Raw genomic sequence first — 23693 nt, forward strand, 5'->3', positions numbered from 1 at the left:
GCAACACTTGCGCCCACACCTCCCCCCTCACTTCTCTCCAAGGCCCCAAGGGAAACTTCCATATCCGCCACAGATTCACCTGCACCTCCACCCACATCATCTACTGCATCCGCTGCAGCCGGTGTGGCCTCCTCTATATTGGGGAGACAGGCCGCCTACTTGCGGAGCGATTCAGAGAGCACCTCTGGGCCACCCGGACGAACCAACCCAACCAACCTGTGGCACAGCATTTCAACTCCCCCTTCCACTCCACCGAGGATATGCAGGTCATTGGACTCATCCACCGCCAAACCACAACAACCCGACGGTCGGAGGAGGAGCGTCTTATCTTCCGACTGGGAACCCTCCAACCGCAGGGGATGAACTTGGACTTCACCAGTTTCTTCATCCCCCCTCCCCCCACCTTGTCTCAGCCGGATCCTTCCAGCCCGGCACCGCCTTCCTGACCTGCAGTCTTCTTCTTGACCTCTCCGCCTCCATCCTACTCCGACCTATCACCCTCACCTTGACCTCTTTCCACCTATCACATTTCCAACTCCCCTCCTCCAAGTCCCTCCTCCCTACCTTTTATCTTCTCCTGCTGAACACTCTCTGCTCATTCCTGAAGAAGGGCCTGTGCCCGAAACGTCGAATCTCCTGTTCCCTGGATGCTGCCTGACCTGCTGTGCTGTTCCAGCAATAAAGTTTCAACAAAGGACACACAAAAATGGCACAGGTCAAAATATCGAACATGGAAATTTTGAGAATTTGAAATAACGTGATAGCATTTTGTTAAACAGCTAATACAATGGACATTTTAAGCATAGAGCATAGAGTCAAACAGCATGGAAACAGATCCTTTAGTCAAACTAGTTCATGCTGATCATAACCCCAAACTAGACTAGTCCCACCTGCTTGTGCTTTGCCAGTATCCCTCTAATTTTTCTTATTCATGTGCATATCTAAATGTCTTCTAAATGTTGTAACTGTATTTGCATCCACCACTTCCTCTGGAAATTCATTCCACACCTGAACTACTTCTTTAAAAAAAATTGCCCCTTACATCGTTAAATCTCTCCTCTCACCGTAAAAATATGCCTCCTAGTCTTGAAACCGCCCACCTTAGGGAAAAGGTACCTGCCATTCACCTTATTTATACCCCTCATGATTTTATAAACCTCTATAAGGTCAGCTCTCATATGTCTACACTCCAGTGAAAAAAGTCCTAGTCTCTCCTTATTAAATCAAACTCTCCATTCCTGGCAACATCCTGGTAAATCTCTTCTGAATTCTTTCCAGCTTAATTTTATCCTTCATATAACAGGGAGACACAGTACTCCATAAGTGTCCTGTACAACCTCAACATAATGCAGATTACACGTGTTGTAGGCAAGGGTGAAAGGAGACAGGGAAAGAGGTTTGAAATTTCAATATGAAATGGAGGGGTCAGGGAATTTATTTGCATTCCTGATGAATTTGGGATAGGGAATAGTTTTGGAAGACAAGAGCAGAACAGGATACTACTTTAGGTCATCCAACCAGACCTGGCAATGAATGCTGAAACCAGTTGATTATCAACTTTCAAGTCCAAGGCTTGGACTTAAAGATGAAGGCACGGTGGCACAGTGGTTAGCACTGCTGCCTCACAGCGCCAGAGACCCGGGTTCAATTCCTGCCTCAGGCGACTGACTGTGTGGAGTTTGTACGTTCTCCCCGTGTCTGCGTGGGTATCTTCCAGGTGCTCCGGTTTCCTCCCACAGTCCAAAGATGTGCAGGTCAGGTGAATTGGCCATGCTAAATTGTCCGTAATGTTAGGTAAGGGGTAAATGTAGGGGTATGGGTGAGTTGTGCTTCGGCGGGTCGGTGTGGACTTGTTGGGCGGAAGGGCCTGTTTCCACACTGTAATGTAATCAAATCTAATATATCATGAGGCAACTCCATCCTAAAATCAGCATCTCAAAGGGTCTGTGAACTGCTTGCAAAACAAGCTTATTCCTCAAGTAAGAACACAATTACCCGAGGTGCAGTCCCACACAGTAAAATTGTAGCAAGACCTGTTTACCTTTATGCTGTATCTCTCTTTCAATAAAAGGTAATATTGTGTTTGTTTTCTTAATTACTTATTTTATCTGCATTTTTTTTGTGATTCAGATCCAAGGACACCCAGATCCTCCTGTATCTGTTGCTTTTCTATTCTTCTTGTCAAATGGACGTCTCATGTTTCCACATTAGATACCAGTTGCCAAATCATTCCGCATTCACTTAATCTATCTATATCCTTTTACAGTATTTACTGTATCCGTTGCTCCTGATGTGGTCTGCTCTACATTGCGGAGACTGGATGCCTACTCTCAGAGTGCTTCAGAGACATCTCCGGGACACCTGCACCAATCAACCCCACCACCCCGTGGTCGAACATGTCAACTCAGCCACACCCCCCCCCCCCCCCCCCCCCCCCCCAACTCTGCCAAGGACATGTAGGTCTTGGGCCTCCTCCAACGCCACTCCCTTACCACCCAATGCCTGGAGGAAGAATGCCTCACCTTCCGCCTCGGAATCCTTCAACCCCATGGCATCAACATGGACTTCACCAGTTTCCTCATTTCCCCTCACCCAACATCAATGTAGACTGCACCAGTTTCCTTATTTCCCCTCCCTCCACCTTACCCCAGTTCCAACCTTCCAGCTCAGCACCGTCCTCATGACCTGTCCCACTGTCAATCTTCCTTCCCACTTATCCGTTCCACCCTACTCTCCAATCTATCATCTTTACCCCCACCTCCTTCCACCTATTGCACTCTCAGCTACCTTCTCCCCAGCCCCACCCCCCTTCCATTTATCTCTCCACCCCTGAGGTTCCCAGCCTCATTCCTGATGAAGGGCTTTGGCCTGAAATGTTGATTTTCCTGCTCCGCAGATGCTGCCTGACCTGCTGTGTTTTTCCAACACTACTCTAATCTTGACTCTAATCTCCAGCATCTGCAGTACCAACTTTCACCTGTGACTACAATACAGTTAATCCTTGTATCAAAGTCATTAATACAGATTATAAATAGTTGAAGCCCCAGCACTGCTTCTGCAGCACTTCATTAGTGCAATGATCCATTTATCTTGACTGTATCCTGTTATTTAGTGAATTTTCTATCCATGCTAATAGATTTCCCCTGATACAGAGTTTACATCTTCTGCAGTAACCTAGTATGATTCTGTACTGAATGTCGTTTGGAAATCCAAATATACTCCATCCATTGGCTCAATTTACATCACTACATCTTCACAAGATTTCTAATTAAAATGTCAATGACAATTTCATTTGCACAATACTATGCTGTCTCTGTCTTGTTTTATCATGATTTTCTAAATTTTCTAGCACTTTCCAATGATGAATGGAAGACTGACTAACTGGCCTTGTGTTTCCTGCCTTCTGTCACCCTTTTCTCATGAATAGTGGTTTTACATTGTGGCTTGCCAATCTACTGAAATTTTAATAAAAACTATACCACAGCCTGTTCCTTTCCTCCTATTCTTCCATAATGTCAAATACTCTTGTGTATTCAAGACCCAGCCATGGCTTCTTCTGTAATCATATCTCAGTGGTTATGACACTTATTTGTGCTATCAATGTAACATCTTGTTACAAATGTGGATGCAATTAGTTAGAGATTTTGTATTTTTACCATATATTTCCAACTCTACTTATATGGCCCTCTCACCATATCTCTGTGTTTGCAAGCTTTCTCTCTTCCTGTCACACTCTGGTTATTATTACCCACAGTATGACATTGCTCTATTGGCTTGGCTGTTTTGTTTTGAAATAAGAGACTTTCCAAATATTATCATGCATGAATGTTCCAACTATACTGACTAGTTAGTTTAAAGCCCTGTTTATAATCCACTTATACTATTTGACAGTACAATCTCTCTAGTACAATTCAGAAAAAAGATGTCACAATGATAATCGCTCGCGCTTTCCTCAGTACTGGTGCCAGTTCCCAATGAACCAAAACCTATTTCTTCACCACCAATCTTTGAGCGTTATGTCTCATCTCTGATCTCATTTATCCTATGCTAAGGTGGCACAGTGGATAGCGCTGCTGCCTCACAGCACCAGAGACTTGGGTTCAATTCCCGCCTCAGGCAACTGTCTGTGTGGAGTTTGCACTTTCTCCCTGTGTCTGTGTGGGTTTCCTCCGGGTGCTCCGGTTTCCTCCCACAGTCCAAAAACGTGCAGGTTAGGTGAATTGGCCATGTTAAAATTGCCCATAGTGTTAGGTGTAGGGGAATGGGTCTGGGTGGGTTGCCTTCCAAGGGTCGGTGTGGACTTGTTGGGCCGAAGGGCCTGTTTCCACACTGTAAGTAATCTAAAAAAAAATTTGCTTGTGACTCAGATGATAATCCAGTGATTATCTTTTGTGATTCTGCATTTTATTTCAGTCACTAGCTGTTCATACTCCCTCAATAGAATATTTTTTCTTAGCCCTGCTTACATCAGTGGTACCCACATGGACCAATTTTTAAAATAATTCTGACTGTTGTAAAAAAGTCGGGGCTCAGTAGACTCCATTTATTGATATGCGAAAGTCGAGGGCTGCAGATGCTGGAGATTAGAGTCGAGAGTGTGGTGCTGAAAAAGCACAGCAGGTCAGGCAGCCTCCAAGAAGCAGGAAAATCAATGTTTCAGGCAAAAGCCCACCCTGATGAAATGTCGATTTTCCTACTCCTCGGATGCTGCCTGACCTGCTATGCTTTTCCAGCACCACACTCTCGTCTCCATTTATTGCTATGTTTCATTGGTTAGTGCAAAATTTACTTTGTAATTTTAAGGGATAATAGCAGATATAGAGAGTGTATTTCACAATAAATCAAATGAAATGGAGTCAATTAGCTAGCCCCACCATTTTGTCCAGAGATTGAATAATTACATTTGTCATTGAGAAGGAACTGTCAAAGAAAACCCAAGAGTGAGGACAGGAAGAGGAGCAAATTCTACAGATATTGGATTGAGCTCAGATTTAGGCCATTTCTGGTGAGTTCGGCTGCAACACAGCCCTGGTATTGCTAGCACAAAACAGCAGTACTCTGCTGTGCAATCAGTGAATTCTCAAGCTTTGGAAAATGAGCCTGTCACAACAATAAATAATTGGGAAGTTCTCAACAAGTTCAATAGAACTGAGCATTTTTCAAGTGAGATCTTATACTAGACTGGAGGTGTATTACATCAAATGGGAAGCCTATGTGGGGTTCAGACTATCAGGAATGGTATTATACCACCGCACTTCACTAAGCTTACCAAGAGATTTGTATCCATTACTACTTTACTGCTTTCATATCAATACTTTTAAAAGTGCTTCACACAATGCATAAGCATCAGTACAATGGCAGTGGAAATGTACAAGTAGAAAGTCTTCACCCCCAAAAAATTGAGAATGCGAGATTATGAAATGAATGTAATGTGTTGAAGAAAATAAGGTCTCAGTAAACAAACAATAACCCCACAATTGACAAAGGCAGCAAAGGTAGAATCCATTGTAGTTTAGGTAATAAGAGTCAACTGTAATCATTTTATGCCACTTGGTAAGCAAAATATCTCATCTTGTGTAATAAATTATTCTATATATAGTACTGTATGTACGGGTTTAAGTTTGCAAAATTAGCAGCATGTGTTCATGGGAAGAATGCAAAAACTGGCCAATGGCAAGTTGTAGTGATGAATTATTGATCCCAGCATTATGAAAGCAACCAAATGGATGGTCTAACAAACAAAGTTGAATGTGGTGAGCATTACTGAACTCAGTTGGTTCTTCATACAACCCAGGAAATAATTAGTTAGATAAATCTGGAGATATCAACATTCAATTCAATTTGGATTCCCTAATTTGGTACAATCTCGGCTGATGTTTCAACAACTAAAATTTCTTTAACATTCAGCCCAGGAGAAAATAAATATTGTCCTGTTATGAGGCTATAACCCTTTTACAGACAAGGGTTCTTGTTCTTTATCATCCCTATTCTCAACAGGACTATATCGAGATGTCTATAATAGGTGAAAAGGCTCCCTATAGACCATTTTCCAAGTAAGTTTCATTACTGGTGCTACTTGATTTACTGTTAATCAGAGTTAATGACTGAGTTGATGCAATGCTGAATCAGCCAGCTTCACAGTGAGTTGGCTTTAAGCTGGACATTTCTTGTTTCTTATGGTTGAATTTCCTCCTAGTTGGTACTGTTGCACACTTATCTATTAAAGGTTATGGTGGAAGAGGGAGAATTCCTTCAAACATTTTAAACTTGATTTCAATATGCACCAAGCACACATTTTTCAAACAGGGAATCTTGTTCCCCAGAAAAGTTATTACTCACTCTATCACATAGAGTCATAGAGTCATTGAGATGTACAGCATGGAAACAGACCCTTCAGTCCATGCTGACCAGTTTTCCCAACCCAATCTCGTCCCACCTGCCAGCACCCGGCCCATATCCCTCCAAACCCTTCCTATTCATATACTCATTCAAATGCTCTTAAATGTTGCTTCCTCTGGCAGCTCATTCCATACATGTACCATCCTCTGTGTGAAAAAGTTGCCCCGTAGGTCTCTTTTATATCTTTCCCTTCTCTCCCTAAACCTATGCCCTCTCGTTCTGGACTCCCCGACCCCAGGGAAAAGACTTTGCCTGTTTACCCTATCCATGCCCCTCGTAATTTTGTAAACCTCTATAAGGTCACCCCTCAGCCTCCGACACTCCAGGGAAAACAGCCCCAGCCTGTTCAGCCTTTCCCTATAGCTCAAATCCTCCAACCACATGATCCAATGCAATTTCAGATTCCGTGCATATAAAACAAAAGGAAAAATAAAATAGCAAGAACATTTTGTTATTTCACCTTGAAAACAAAATTTACGTCGCAGACTAAATTACTGCAGTGGTAATTCTTTTTCTGAAATTCAATCTCTGCCATATATTAAAATGGGTAACAACCAAATTTCTCAACTAGGTCACTGCCAAGCAGTTCAGAACTCAAGTGGTATTACTAGTATTGGTGCAGTATCTTTGTGTATGCTTACAACAGATTAATAAAGATTAATTTAAGATAACATTCTGTGTAGTGCAGTGTTATCACAGTATCTAAGAACGTTTTGAATCCTGTAGAGTCATGTCATTGAAATAGTATTTGAAGCCTCTTGCTTTTTAAAAATTTCTCATTGCATGTGGGTATTGCTGGCTCGCCCAGCATATATTACCTGTCCCTAATTGTCCTTGAGAAGATGATGGTGAGCTCTCTCTTGAACCACTGCAGCCCATGTGTTGTCGGTTGACTCAAAATAGTGTTAAGGAGGGAATTCCAGGATTTTGACCCAGCGACAGTAAAAATGGTGATATTTTTCTGAGTCAGGATAGTGAATAGCTTGGACAGGAACTTGTAGGTGGTGGTGTTCCCATACATCTGCTACCCTTGTCCTTCCAGATGGTAGCAACCATGGGTTTGCTTCACTAATGGCCTTTAGGGACGGAGATCTGTTGTCCTTCTCTAGTCTGGCCCCTATGTAATTCCAGACCTACAGCAATGTTGTTGACTTTTATTGTCTCTTTTATGATCTCTTTTATTGCCTCTGGGCAATAAATATTGGCTGTAGGTGATTTAATTAAAAAACAGTGAAGCAATGTTATACAGTAATCTGACCAACTGTACACATCAAATCATTGATCCTGATGAGTAGAGTGTGGATGCGAATGAGAATTCTCACTGATAAAAAGGAAACAATTTCTTATCAAAATGAAACAGCTATGTCTTCAGGATATGGGGCTCTTTGGGAGTGTTTTAGAGCTCCTCAGGAGGGTTTAAACAAGTTTGGCATGGGAGTGGGAACTGGAGCTATGGATCAGAGGATGGAGTAGTTAGTATACAGCATGCAGAGAGTCAATGAGGAGGGATAGATAGTTGATAAGGCAAAGTTGTAGTCAGTGTGATGGGTTGAAATTTGTCTATTTTAATGCAAGAAGTATCAGGAATAAGGGTGATGAACTTAGAGCATGTATCAGTATTTGGAACTATGATGTTGTGGCCATTATGGAGACTAGGATATCACAGGGGCAGGAGTGGTTGTTGGATGTTCCAGGGCTTAAATGTTTCAAAAGGAATAGCGGGGGAGGTAACAGAGGTGGAGGAGTTGCATTGCTAATCAGGGACAGTATCACAGCTGCAGAAAGGAAGGTTGTCGAGGAGGGTTTATCTACAGAGTCAGAATGGGTGTAAGTCAGAAACAGGAAAGGGGCAGTCTCTTTATTGGGAGTTTTCTACAGATACCCAATAGCAACAAAGACACAGAGGAGCAGATTGGGAACAGACTTTGGAAAGGTGCAGAAGTAACAGGATTGTTGACATGGGTGATTTTAACTTCCCTAATATTGACTGGAACCTCCTTATAATTCAAATTGTTTGGATGGAGCAGTCTTTGTCACGTGTGTCCAGGAAGGATTCCTGACTCAAAATGTAGATAGGCCGACTAGAGGGGAGGCCATATTGGATTTAGTGCTTGGCAATGAACCAGGCCAGGTGTCAGATCTCTCGCTGGGAGAGCATTTGGTGATACCGATCACAACTCCCTGACCTTTACTATAGTCATGGAGAGGGTTTAGAGTAGACGGTATGGGAAAGTATTTAATTGGGGGAGGGAGAATTGCAATGCTTTGGATAGGAACTGGGACGCCTACGCTGGGAACAAATATTCTCAGGAAAACACATGACAGAAATGTCGAGGCTGTTTAGAGAGCACTTGCTGATAGTGCTGAACAGATCTGTCCCACTGAGGAAAGGAAGGAATGGTAGGGTGAAGAAACTTTGGGTGACAAGAGAGGTGGAACATCTAGTCGAGAGAAAGAAGGAAGCTTACTTAAGATTGATGAGGCAAGGATCAACAAGGGCTGTAGAGGGTTACAAGGAAGCCAGGAAGGAACTGAAGAATGGACTTAGGAGAGTTAGAAAGGGGCATGAAAAAAACCTTTAGTGGGTATGATTAAGGAAAACCCTAAGGCATTCTACACTTATGTGAGGAAAAACAGGTTGGCCAGAGTGAGGGTAGGGCCAATCAGGAATAGTGAAGAGAAGGCATATAGTGTGTTGGCTTTCATTAGCAGGGGGATTGAGTTTAAGAGCCGCGAGAGTTTGCTGCAGCTCCATAGAGTCCTGGTTAGACCACTCTTGGAGTATTGTGTTCAGTTCTGGTCACCTCATTTTGGTAAGAATTTGGAAGCTTTGGAGAGTGTGCAAAGGAGATTTACCAGGATGTTACCTGGACCAAAGGGCATGTCTTATGAAGAAAGGACTGAGGCTTTTCTCATTAGAGCAAAGAAGGGTGAGAGGTGACATTATCGAGGTGTACAAGCTGTTGAGAGAAATAGATAGAGTGAATAGTTAGAGAATTTTTCCCAGGGCAGAAATGGCTATCACAAGGGGGCATAATTTTAAAGTGATTAGAGGAAGGTTTAGGGAAGATGTCAGATGTTGATTCTTTACACAGAGAGTTATGGATGTGTGGAATGCATTGCTAGCAGTGGTGGCAGACTCAGATACATGAGGGACATTTAAGCGACTCTTGATGTGCACATGGATGATAGCAAAATGAAGGGTATGGAGGTTACTCTGATATTAAAGCAGGATAAAAGGTCGGCACAACATCAAGCGCCTGTACTGTGCTGTACTGTTCTAGTTCTTGTTTTGCTCTGACAGCATTTACATTTATAAGGAACTCAGAATTTATCTTTACTCCTAATTGAAAGCAAAAGCAGAAAAGTTGCTGGTTCCCCTGATTTCATTAAAGATTCACTATAATTGTAGTGGAACTTCCCATGTTCTTTGAGTGTCCTGATGTACATTACCATATTGAAGTGCCTCAGTGGCAGGGACTAAAAAGTTATTTAAGGTTATGCTGACTCAGATGAGAGGGCACGAAGCTTTCCAATGTCCATTGATTGATGCCATCATGGCCTTGTGAATGAGAATATCTAGGGTGTAGGTTTGCTCACTGAGCTGTAGGTTTGATATCCAGATGTTTCATTACCTGGCTAGGTAACATCATCAGTGGCGACCTCCAAATGAAGCAAAGCTGTTATCTCCTGCTTTCTATTTATTTGTTTGTCCTGGATGGGGTTCCTGGGGTTTGTGGTGATGTCATTTCCAGTTCGTTTTCTGAGGGGTTGATAGATGGTATCTAGATCTATGTGTTTGTTTAAGGCGTTGTGGTTGGAGTGCCAGGCCTCTAAGGATTCTCTGGCACCGTCAGAAACCCTAACCACCTTACCATACATCAAAGAAGTTTCAGAAATGACAGCCAGATGTGGCTTTCCTGTACAGAGAACACCGAACGGAGAATTCACCACAAAGGTATACAGGAAAGCCACACACACAAACCAAGTCCTAAACTATGAAAGCAACCACCCCAACACACACAAACGAAGTTGCATCAAGACACTATTCAAAAGGGCCACAACACACTGCAGCACACCAGAACTGCAAAAAGAAGAAGAGGAACACCTATACAAGGTATTCGCCAAAATCAGATACCCTCGTAATTTCATCAACAGATGCCTAAGGGAAAGACAACGGAACGAGGACATGCCGCAACCCAAAGGACAAGCCACACTACCATACATCAAGAGCATTTCCGAACTGACAGCCAGACTACTGCGACCACTAGGACTTATAACAGCACACAAACCAACAGCCACACTCAGACAACAACTCACCAGAACGAAGGACCCGATACCCAACATGAGCAAAACCAATGTAGTGTACAAAATCCCATGCAAGGACTGCACAAAACACTACATAGGACAAACAGGAAGACAGCTAACGATCTGCGTCCATGAACACCAACTAGCCACGAAACGACACGACCAGCTATCCTTAGTAGCCACACACGCAGATGACAAGCAACATGAATTCGACTGGGACAACACTACCATTATAGGGCAAGCCAAACAGAGAACAGCCAGGGAATTCCTAGAGGCATGGCACTCATCCACAGACTCTATCAACAAACACATCGACCTGGACCCAATATACCGGCCACTACAGCGGACAGCTGAAACTGACAACCGGAAGCGGCAGGGACAGGCCACTATAAATGCCGGAGGAAACATCACAGAAGCGCTTCACAGGAGGCTCCCAAGCACTGAGGATGTCACCTAGACAGGGGACGAAACTTTTGCAAGAAAAATTCCCAGCTCGGCGAACAGAACCACAACAGCGAGCACCCGAGCTACAAATCTTCTCCCAAACTTTGAACCCCTCAGAATCCTAGTAGCACACAAACCCACCAACACTCTCAAACAAAAACTAATGAACTTAAAAGACCCAGTACAACCCAGGGACAAAACCAACATCGCCTACAAAATTCCATGCAAGGACTGCCACTAACACTACATAGGACAAACAGGAAGAAAGTTAGCCACCAGGATACACGAATACCAGCTAGCCACAAAAAGACATGACCCTCTCTCCCTCGTAGCCCTACACACGGATGAAAAAAACCCACCATTTTGACTGGGACAACACATCTATCCTGGGACAGGCTAAGCAAAAACATGCCAGAGAATTCCTAGAGGCCTGGCACTCCAAACACAATGCCATAAACAAACACATAGATCTAGATACCATCTATCAACCCCTCAGAAAACGAACAGGAAATGACACCACCACAAACCCCAGGAACCCCATCCAGGACAAACATATAAATAGAAAGCAGGAGACAACAGCTTCGCTTCACTTGGAGGTTGCCATTGATGATGTTACCTAGCCAGGTAATGAAACATCTGGATATCAAACCTACAGCTCAGCGAGCAAACCCACACCCTAAACCTCAACCTGAGCTACATAACTTCACAAACCTTGCATAAAATGAGAATATCCTCTTTCTCCATCTTTCACCTTATGATAACTCATAACTTTGGAAAGCTTCTAATTCCTTCTTGTCAACATCTGACACCTTCACAAACCTCCTTTAATCTCTGGTCACTATCCGATACCTCTCCACAATACACTCATAGTCACCTCATCCCACGCCTCTCTTGTAAAAGCCCTTGGGAATTTTCACTGTGCTGTTGTGGAATGGTGTGAGGTCCTCCGGCAGAGAAATGGAGGCGGAGCTGTCTGGTTATTATTTGCGAATGCATCTTTCCTAGCAAGTGTTGATCTCAATTTGTTGATCAATAAATTGAGACATTTAGGTAGCCCTTGAACTCTGGTGCAGAGATTCTGAAGTACATTGTTACCCTGCACATGTTCAAAGTTATTCAGGCAGTTTACAACCTGATTGTAATGATATGTGGTAGGCAGCCCAGCATTGAATAAATGATTGACTGATTACATGGCATAGAATAGGGCCCAAGTTCGCGTGAGGCTATTACCATTTACAATGGGCCCATGCTACGCAAACTCAGATCAAATCCCTACAACAAGGCTTCACAAAGTGAGGGATGGGATTCCCACCATTATAGGCCCACCTCCTAACCCTAATCTCAGTTCTTACCTAGCATCAAAATGTCACGGGGAGCAGGAGCTTGAAAAGAACTGCCTTAAAGGGCATTTGGCTGCACGCAGCAGGGACTGAAAGTGCTTGAAGACATATAGAAGACCTGAAAGAAGCAACAGAAATGGCACAATGGAATGGCAAGTGTGTGCCAAGCTTCTTGGGAGACTGCTCTGGAGATGGGCAGATTAAAGAGGGCCACTTTCATCAGGAACCAGGAGGACCTTCAAAGAAGATCTGAGCAGGTACTGTGAGCAGGGTTAATGTGATCTCTGCCAGCAATTTAGTGCCAGGATCTGGATGCAGTATCAGCAGAAGTTCAATGATATTATAGTCGTGGTCAGCGTCAGTGAGTGGATAACCATAATTCATGGATAGGAAAGGAATAGAAGGATATGGGCCAAGTGCAGGTAAATGGCGTTGGTTTGGATGGTCGGCATGGGCCAGTTTGGGCCAAAGGGCCTCTCTCCGTGCTGTACGATTCTGACTCTGACTCTAATACCACAATTTGCATAGCTTACTAACTCCATCAATTAACTTGCACTTTTTTTATTCAGCACAGCCAACCTATAATCAAAGAATAAAGAACAAAGAAAATTACAGCACAGGAATAGGCTCTTCGGCCCTCCAAACCAATCCAGATCCTCTATCTAAACCTGTCATCTATCTTCTAAGGATTTCTTTCCCTCTGCTCCCTGCCCATTCATATATCAGTCTAGATATATCTTGAATTTCGCTATCGTGCCTGCCAATACTAACCGCAACTGAACAAAACATTACGTTGCCTTTGCTCAGTAAACACTGCTAGAGCCGACATACTCACATCTTAAAGCCTTCATAAGCAGTAACTGTGTGGTGCATCAGTTAAAACACATTGGTCTACACTCACTGATAAATTTCCCTTTTTTTTTCAGGTTAAGATTGTCCTGGGTCAAGGTAGATGGCAGGAGCAGGAGCAGTAGCTAGCCAGTGTGGGGCAGGCATGGCCGGATGTGCTGACCCCATTGATGAGAGGTGCTGGGAGCGATTGTCAACATTGCTGAAACACTTGACGATCTCTCAATTTGCCGCTCATACTGACACTATCCAAGTTCTAGAAGGTAATGCAGAGGCAGGACCTGCACATGGTGCGATTTTGGAAAGGAGTGGATTGCAGCCAGGGCAAGGGGAAAGGATCATGTGGATGCCAACTCCCCAGAGACTGAGGACATACATGTGCTTTGGTGCAATGGTGTCATCTCCAGCTACAAAGGGACACAGAATAATGATGGCTACCATTCTCTCCATCTTAGTCTGTCTTTTGGTCCATATGACTGTATCCCTCTGGATAATGGACAATAAGTCCTGTTGGTCTTCAGAGCTTCTGAAAACTTTCTATCCTCTTGGATTGAAGCCTGATTTTGTCCATAATACCATTATGTGAGACAGCCTGGGGCCTTCATGTGGCAGAGTGGATTGGATAGTTTCAGGGGTGGAGGGGAGGGAATAGATTTTAGGATGTTTCCCATAGTGGGTTCACTTTACAGTGCAGGTTGCCTGGAGTCAGTCATTTATTGTGTATGGAGCTGTTTCATGGGCTTTATGCTGTTAATGCTTGGCGCTGGCCTTAGCTTGTGTCATTGTGTATTGGCAGCCCTTGGCACTGTGCCCGTTTGCCCTGAGTCCTGCTGGTTTTCTTTGATGCTAGGTGCTGTCTGCCCTGAATTGCTACCCATCACTGGGTACCTTCTGCCCCATGTTTTGTCTGTTTTGCTTATTGACGAAATTTGCCTGACCCAAGGTTTTGTTTGCTGTGCAGCTTTGTCTATTTTACTGGTTTTGCCAATTTTTTTTATTATTCTTTCATGGGATATGGGTGTTATTGTCAAGACCAGCATTTGATCTTCATTCCTAGGGTGGCAGGGTAGCAGGGTGAAATGTGAGGAGGATGTTAGGAGAATACAGGGTGACCTGGACAGGCTAGGTGAGTGGACGGATGCATGGCAGATGCAGTTTAATGTGGATAAATGTGTGGTTATCCACTTTGATGGCAAGAACAGGAAGGCAGATTACTACCTAAATGGAGTCAAGTTAGGTAAAGGGGCAATACAATGAGATCTAGGTGTTCTTGTACATCAGTCAATGAAAGCAAGCATGCAAAGAAAGCAGGCAGTGAAGAAAGCTAATAGCATGCTGGCCTTCATAACAAGAGGAATTGAGTATAGAAGCAAAGAGATCCTTCTGCAGCTGTATAGGTCCCTGGTGAGACCGCACCTGGAATATTGTGCGCAGTTTTGGTCTCTAAATTTGAGGAAAGACATTCTGGCTATTGAGGGAGTGCAGTGTAGGTTTACGAGGTCAATTCCTGGAATGACGGGACTATCTTACACTGAAAGATTGGAGCAACTGGGCTTGTATACGCTTGAGTTTAGAAGGCTGAGAGGGGATCTGATTGAGACATATAAGATTATTAAAGGATTGGACACTCTGGAGGCAGTAAGCATGCTTCCGCTGATGGGTGAGTCCCGAACCAGAGGACACAGTTTAAAAATAAGGGGTAGGCCACTTAGAACAGAGTTGAGGAGAAACTTCTTCACCCAGAGAGTGGTGGGTGCATGGAATGCTCTGCCCCAGAAGGCTGTGGAGGCCAAGCCTCTGGATACTTTCAAGAAAGAGTTGGATGGAGCTCTTAAGGATAGTGGAATCAAGGGTTATGAGGATAAGGCAGGAACAGGATACTGATTGAGGATGATCAGCCATGATCATAATGAATGGTGGTGCTGGCTCGAAGGGCAGAATGGCCTACTCCTGCACTTATTGTCTATTGTCTAATTGCCCATTGAACTGAAGTCATCCTAGGTCACTTCAGTTAAGAATCAGTCATATTGGTCTGGAGGTGGAATTACATATAAGGTTAAGTATCGCTCATTTGCAATTTATTCTTTGACCTGGTGAAGTAAGTGGGTTTTTCAGCCTTCAGAATTCATTGGCTGTAAGCTAATTTAGATTTAACTCCCAAAACAAACAATCTGTTCTGAATGATTCTATCAAAGAAAAATGGCTATCCTCTTAAAGAAACATAACAAGCTTTTAATTACACTCGACTTCAAATCATGCATCCCATTTTCTACCATTAGACTTTAAAATTAAAAACTGTATCCTAAAATGCATGAACATGAACTAGATATGAACTAGAACATCAAATCAGTGTCTTCAAGACTTAGTGCCAAGTACAGCTTTGGAAGAGTTGTAAAGTTGGGAAAGGCTCTTGAATGAACCTCAGCAAACCTCTACCAGCCTTGCTGGAGTCTCTGAGGTAGCACTGGACAATAGCACTAGATCAGAGAAGACTTCTACAAGACCAGAGTGAACATAGATGGAGAATTAAGTATTCTATGTTTTATTTAATAAAATTGGTATTTCATAGTTGATTTTGTTTAAGAATTGTGGCTCAGATGTTGTGATGGTCTATCACAGAGAGATGGTAAAGTTTTCAGGAAATCGGACTCTGAAGATGTACATGTGGACAGCCCTTCCAGAATGTGAATGCATCTTCTTCCTCCCTTCCTTTGCCTCCTTTTCCCTTCCTCCTTTATCCACTTCTCTCCCTCCCTTTCCTCCTCCTCCTCTTCATCCCCCATCTTTCTCCTCCTCTTCCTTTGCATTCTTCACTCCATTCTCTTCCTGTTTCTTCTCCTTCCATTTCTCTCTCTCTCTCTCTCTTTCTCTTTCCTCCTTTTCCTGTTCCATATGTGATCCTTCTGCTTACTAGATGCAGTCTTGGTCAGTGAACTGTGAGATGTTTGCTCTGTCCGGTCCAGTCTGCAGGTCACCTTGATGACCTCTGACAGTGTTAACCTCTCCCCACTCTGAAGGTAAAGGTCTGGTTCCAAAATAAGTGAAAATTCTGTGACCACTTCCTTGAATCACAGCCATTGAACACACCTCGCCTGGCTGGCTGGACAAATAGGGAGAAGCACTCCCTGAATACTGAGGCATCTTCCTTAGAACCTTTCTCTCTCTCTTTCTCCTCTGCCCCTGAGCAACTTGTCTTCTTTCCTGCCTCTTCTCCATCTTCCTTTGTTGCTGCAGACTAAGCATTTCCACAAATGTAGTCCCTATGACTCAGAGTATGTGGTTTAATCAGCACTGTATACAACTGCATTTCCTGCAGATTTTTACTAACTTTTACAAACTCTTCCAAAGTGGTCAGTGCTTCCACAAAATGAATAAGAGCAATTAGAAAGTAATAAGCAGCTAAACAGCCATTTGAATGATGATGTTTTAAATTATGCTGGAGGGGAGGGATACTGAATGGATGTTCAGCAGTAAATATTTAAGAGCAAGCAGCAACTAGAGTGTCAAGGTCAAAATAACAGGTTGAGCATTAAATTGGCCTTTGATGCTGACTGACGTCATGATACTCTCACTTTGTATACTTTGGTATATGCATGAATGCATCCAGCCCCACCTCACTAACCGTCATGGCTCTTAAGCACATGATATTTAGCATCTACTCGACAGGAGGTGGGCAGTAGAGTGCAGATGTCATTTTTTCTCCTATATTGGCAGCTGTAGAGTTGACACCATCAGTAGGTTTTAGCAGAACCTTTGAAATATTCCTCATCAAAAGAAAAACAATAATTAATCACAACACTTATTTGTGGTCTGAACTGATGCAGCATGAACTTATATTTTTATGTGAATCTTACATTAGCCGGTTTCAGCTGTTTGGATGGCTATGTTTGCCTAATCTCCACAGTATTGCAAGCATTTCCTCTTCTGTATGTGTTGGAGAATTTTGAAAGGAAATTCTTTCGATGCCTAGTATGCAACAGTCTGTGTTTCTTGCTGAATCGATCAAGAGAAAACCAAAACATGAATATTAATAATTTCACAGTTTTGTTTACTTCTTTCTTGGGTATGGCTTCACTAGTTAGAAAGTTGCCTGATATCCACCATTGGCTTTCAGTCAGAGTCAGCCTGTTGTCTGAATGCTCTTTGAAATGAAATTGGTCTTGCCAAGTTGTATTTCTTTGAGTGGGGCAGATGACCAGCATTCTGGATCAGTGGTGCTGGAAGAGCACAGCAATTCAGGCAGCATCCGAAGACAGGCAAAATCGACGTTTCGGGCAAAAGCCCTTCATCAGGAATAAAGGCAGAGAGCCTGAAGCGTGGAGAGATAAGCTGTAAAACCTGTGCCCACACCTCCTCCCTCACCTCTATCCAAGGCCCCAAAGGAGCTTTCCACATCCATCAAAGTTTTACCTGCACATCCACTAATATCATCTATTGTATCCGTTGCTCCCGATGCGGTCTCCTCTACATTGGGGAGACTGGGCGCCTCCTAGCAGAGCGCTTTAGGGAACATCTCCGAGACACCCGCACCAATCAACCAAATCGCCCAGTGGCTCAACATTTCAACTCCCCCTCCCACTCTGCCGAGGATATGGAGGTGCTGGGCCTCCTCCACCGCCGCTCCCTCACCACCAGACGCCTGGAGGAAGAACGCCTCATCTTCCGCCGCGGAACACTTCAACCCCAGGGCATCAATGTGGATTTCAACAGTTTCCTCATTTCCCCTTCCCCCACCTCATCCTAGCTTCTAACCTCCAGCAACTCGATCCCCTGACCTGTCCGGACTTGTCCGACCTGCCTAGCTCCTTTTCCACCTATCCACTCCACCCTCTCCTCCCTGACCTATCACCTTCATCTCCTTCCCCACTGACCTATTGTACTCTATGCCACTCTCTCCCCACCCCCACACTCCCCTAGCTTATCTCTCCACGCTTCAGGCTCTCTGCCTTTATTCCTGATGAAGGGCTTTTGCCCGAAACGTCGATTTTGCCTGTCTTCGGATGCTGCCTGAATTGCTGTGCTCTTCCAGCACTACTGATCCAGAATCTGGTTTCCAGCATCTGCAGTCATTGTTTTTACCCAGATAACCAGCATACTGTTCCGCATGCTAGTCTGATGAATAACAGGTCAGTGGCCTGAGGGTTGATGATGCTAATAACATTTAATGTTATTTTATTTAATTTGTGGTCATCAGAGATTGGATGTCTATCACAACACAACTACAGCCGAGACAAAGCTGCCTTTGTGCTTCTAATGTCTTATGTTTAACTATCTATTAATAAAATTTGCCTCTTTCATTTCCCTCTTTATTTTCCATGTAGTCATTCAGCCAAAACTTTCCTGTGGTTTAACTCTTCACAAAGTCTGGTATTGCTTAAACTTACACAATACCTTCAAAATGAGCAAGCACTTTATTGGAAATCTAAGTTTGGCAGCATTATTAATCAATATAAATGCAGACATCATGTACAGTACTACCAATTACTTTATGCCATTCAGAACTGGAAAATAGATTTTTGCATAAAGTATTATTTCAATTTTAAGTAGAAGAAACTTGCATCAATCTTTGCAATGCTGTGTGATTTCCTGTTAAAGACTGTATTTATTGGAATGGAACAATCAGGGAGGTACACCTGAAAAATGACATGGACAATTGCCTGGAAGCGGGTCACCTGACTGATGACTTAGACGGATAGAGGGTCCTGACATGAGAAGAACAGAACAGAAAAGAGCAATTTCTTTTTTAGAAATTCCAAAACCAGAATAAAGGATGATATATCTCTAAACCAACTGTTTGTGGAAATTATTTTTTTTCAACTGAACCTGTACTAAAACTAATTAGTTTCACTTTGCCGCTTTTGGAATCTTCTCTGTTGTGCTTCCAATAACAATTGTGAAAGACTGGGGTGAGAAATTTGCTCTTGTTTGTAGGAAGAAATTCAAGGGTTGACGTCATGCAGTTCAGAAGTGATGTGGACCTGCTGCATGGGGATTCCCAGGCAGTGTAGTGGGAAAATAGAATGCTCTGATAGCTTAATGGAATAAACCTAAATGAACTAAATAGAAATGAATTGTAGCCATCTTGCACCTTTCGGTTTTGAGTAGCATCATGTGCCTGTACATTTATAAAAGTAAGTCAGTAATAATACTAAGGCAGCAGATAGCACTTCCTGTTATTCTTAAAACTGTCTGATAAGTGATTTGGTAAATGTTTATCATAGCTGTTTCTCTTTCCTTTGACGCACTTGCTTTGCATCTGCACAGCTCTCTTTGAATTGCTTTTTAATTTAGACCTTTTCTCGAAGCACCAACAGTATAAGGGATTGCATATTAGGGTATACTGCATCTTTCACTGTTATAATGAGCATTCTTTTCAAAATGCAACATGCCTCAAGAAGTTGTGAAACTATGTACGTTTCTAAAAAAGACGTCTTCCTATAGTGGTTTGTTCATATAGTGGACTGACAGACTGTTGGTCTTTTTCAGCATCCTTTAGGTATTTAAAAGGATGCCATTCTTACATGGCTGGATATCGCCTTCTAGGTGATCCTTGTCCTTATAGCAGAAACAGTTGTAACCAGTGGCTAGACGTTAAAGCTGCCCATGCAGTGGGACGTTTGCACAAATTGTGAGTCAAACTGAGCATCTTAAATAATTGTGGTCTTTGTCAATATGACAGGAAGCTGGTGTAATTTGACTGGGTATAATTGGCAAATGTGGTAGGAATCAATTACACACCAGTCCCTGCCACCTTTTACATCCATCAAAAATGACATTAATACGAGCAGTGGGTGAATAATAAGGCAATATATTATGATACTATGCAAATAAAGGAAAATGTCCATTATTGTCATAAAATATAAAAAACAACCTGTCATTCATTGTGTTACCTATCATTTGTGTCCGAGCAAATCTGGGTGTAAGCAATACCAATTCATCCCTGATATCGTGCATCAGGGCTAGATACCTATTTTAAAATACACAGTTACTGAAGATGATCACTTGCAATCACATGTCCAATTTTGCAAAAGAGACGTCAAACAGTCCTGAGGCTCCCTATATCCATGTACAAAAGAGTTAACCCTTATAGCCTGTGTGTACCTTGAATGTTTTGTAAAGAATATTGATCAATGTGAACTGTGTAAATAGCAAATTGTGATGTCGAATTTCTAGGATAAGTTTAACCAGATCAGAGGCAGGAACTTCTTTTTCCAGAAGCTAAGTTATTAATTCATTTTCAATCAGGCCATAGTGTATTTTTAATGATTACTTTAAAAGTGTCTATAAATTAAGTCAAACTAACATGTTTGTAATTCCTCACACCTGAATCACTGTTCTTCTTAAATATTGGATCTGATTTGAGTTGCTGAGAATATTCCAGATAGCTGGAAAAGCATAGGTGCCACATTCTTGAGTATTGGTTTAAGAGTGCCATTGAAGCTAGCAACCAATTTGTCCTGAGACCTGTTTTTTAGCCTGGGCTTTATCTGCAACTTGGAAACTTTCAGACTGTCAGTAGGTGAGGAGTGTGTGAAGAGCAAACAATATGATTTTGAAGGGATATTTGATACTTTTGACTAACTGTATACTGTCTGAGTCCCTTTAAGTTTACCATCTTCCCTTTGATATGTTCCTAGGTCCTGCTGGTCATGTATGTAACTCTGACTTTGTTCACTGGCTGTATTTGTGTAGTGCTGCCTTCTGGGGAAGGTCTGGATATCCAATGTTCTGTTCTTTTCACAGGATTTCCTTTCTCTCCTTTTCTGCCTGCCACTTCTTCCCCTATCAACCTTGACCAAAATTGGGAACAGACCATATTGGCTTGAAGATTTGTATTTGTCTTCACACATGTAGTCTCAAATTCCTTTAAATTGAATCTGCTGGCCCCCTTGTTGTTTAATGAATTTACTCGGTAGTCAAGGCTAAAAGTTGTATTTTCAGCTATGCATGGTTATGCAAATAGGTTGAAAAAGAAATACAAACAAACACATGAATTAGAAGAAGGAATTGGCCATTTGATCCCTTGAGCTTACTATGTCACTCAAAAAGATCATGGCTGATCTATTTCTCCATATTTTTGCCAACCTCAGATAGTCAGTCTTACGTCTGTGGTCAGCAAGGTTTTGGGAAGAATTGTGAGGGATAGGATTTATGACTACTTGGAAGAGCATAGCATAATTAAAGGCAATCAGCATGGCTTTATGAGAGGCAGGTCATACCTCACAAATCTTTTTGAGTTCTTTGAGAAGGTGATGAGACAGCTTGACAAAGGTCAAGCAGTGGATGTGTGTACATGAACTTCAGCAAGGCATGTGATAAGCTTCCCCATGGTAGGCTATTCATAAAGTCAGGAGGTATGGGATACAGGGAGTTTTGGCTGTTTGGATTCAGAATTGATTGGCTGACAGAAAGCAGAGAACGGTTGTAGATGGAAAGTATTCTGCCTGGAGGTTAGTGGTGAGTGGCGTCCCGCAGGGCTCTGTTCTTGGGCCTCTGCTATTTGTAGTTTTTATAAATGAATTGGATGAGGAGGTTGAGAGGTGGGTTAGTAAGTTTGCCGATGACACAAAGGTTGGAAGTGCCATTGTTAGTATCGTGGAATATTGCAGGCTGCAGTATGACATAGACAGGATGCAGAGCTGGGCTGAGAAATGGCAGACGGTGTTCAACCTGGATAAATGCGAAGTGATGCATTTTGGAAGGTCGAACTTGAATGCTGAATATAGGATTAAAGACAGGATTCTTGGCAGTGTGGGGGAACAGCGGGACCTTGGTGTTCAAGTGCATAGTTGCCACCCAAGTGGATAGGGTTGTTAAGAAAGCATATGGTGCTTTGGCTTTCATTAACAGGGGGATCGAGTTTAAGAGCCATGAGATTTTGCTGCAGCTCTACAAAACCCTGGTGAGACCACACTTGGAATATTGTGTCCAGTTCTGGTTGCCCTTTTATAGGAAAGAAGGGGACACTTTGGAGAGGGTGCAAAGGAGGTCTACCAGGATGCTGCCTGGACTGGAGGGCTTGTCTTACAAGGAGAGGTTGATTGAGCTCGGACTTTTCTCCCTGGAGAGAAGGAGGAAGAGAGGTGACCTGATCGAGGTGTACAGAGTAATGAGAGGCATGGATAGAGTCATTAGTCAGAGACTTTTCCCTAGGGCAGGATTGACTGCCATGAGGGGTCATAGTTTTCAGGTGTTAGGAGGAAGGTATAGAGGAGATGTCAGAGGTTGTGAGTGCATGGAAGCAAAGTCATTTCAGCGAGTGCTGGACAATCACATGGGCAGCAGTGAATTGAGGGTTAGTTTATTTTATTTTAGATGAGGATTAATCCTTGGCACAACATCATGGGCCAAAGGGTCTGTACTGTGCTAAACTTTACTATGTTCTATGTTCTAACATTTCGCCCCTTTTTATTATCAAGAAGCTGTCCAATTCCATCTTAAAAATAAACAAAAAATCTACTTCCACTGACCCTTGAGGTGATTCAAGCGAAAAAAAGGTTCTCCTGATCTCTGCCTTAAATGGGTGAAGCATTTTTTTAACAGTGACACCTATTCTAGATTCTCCCACTACAGGAAATATCCTTTTCGCATCCAACTTATCAAGACACTTCAGGATCTTATATGTTTTAATCAAATCACCTCTTACTCTTCTGAACTCCAGCAGATACAAGCTTGGACTACAAGTATTTCCACAAAAGACAACCCACCCATTCCGGGTATTAGTTCTGATATGGAGGTACTGGTGTTGGACTGTGGTGGATTTTTTTTGTAATTTTCTCTCTGCCTCAATTAATTTGATTGTAGATCATCCCTTCACTTGCTATTCAGTTGTTGATACTTTACTCACACCGTCTTACACTTTTGATCACTTGCAGAGATTTATTATTCAGCCTATCAGCACCCCACTCAAACCATTTGTCTGATATTTTGATCTCTCTGCCTATAAAATTCTGTGCTTGTGTGCTTTTCTTCAATTCATCTGACAAAGAAGCAGCACTCTGAAAGCTTGTGATTTCAATAAACCTGTTGGTCTATAACCTGGTGCCATGTGATTCTGACCCAGTATTAGTTCAGTAAATCTTCTCTGAACTGTTTGCAATGCACTTATATCCATCCCTAAATAAGGACTGGAATTGTGCACATGTGGTCTTAGTAATGTTTTGCATAACTGCAGCATAACTTCCCTACTTTTATATTAAATTCTCCACATAATAAACAGCAATGTTCTACCAAATTTCATAATTACTTGCTGCATGCTAACCTTTTGTGATTCATGCACAAGGACTGCCAGACGCCACTGTATCTCAGAGTACTGAAATTTCAGCTTTGAGGTAAAATGCTTCTTTTTTTATT

The 23693-nt window shown here is 42.7% G+C and overlaps 1 protein-coding gene across 2 annotated transcripts in view; it reads right to left on the reverse strand.

The window, feature by feature from the left end:
- Positions 1-23693, reverse strand: part of LOC122555371 (exosomal polycystin-1-interacting protein-like) — a 69456-nt gene that overhangs the window by 29610 nt on the left and 16153 nt on the right. The window lies entirely within an intron of this gene.

This window comes from Chiloscyllium plagiosum, unplaced genomic scaffold (assembly GCF_037043375.1).
Source record: "Chiloscyllium plagiosum isolate Xiang-an unplaced genomic scaffold, Cpla_swu_hap1 HiC_scaffold_12, whole genome shotgun sequence".
NCBI lineage: Eukaryota > Metazoa > Chordata > Chondrichthyes > Orectolobiformes > Hemiscylliidae > Chiloscyllium > Chiloscyllium plagiosum.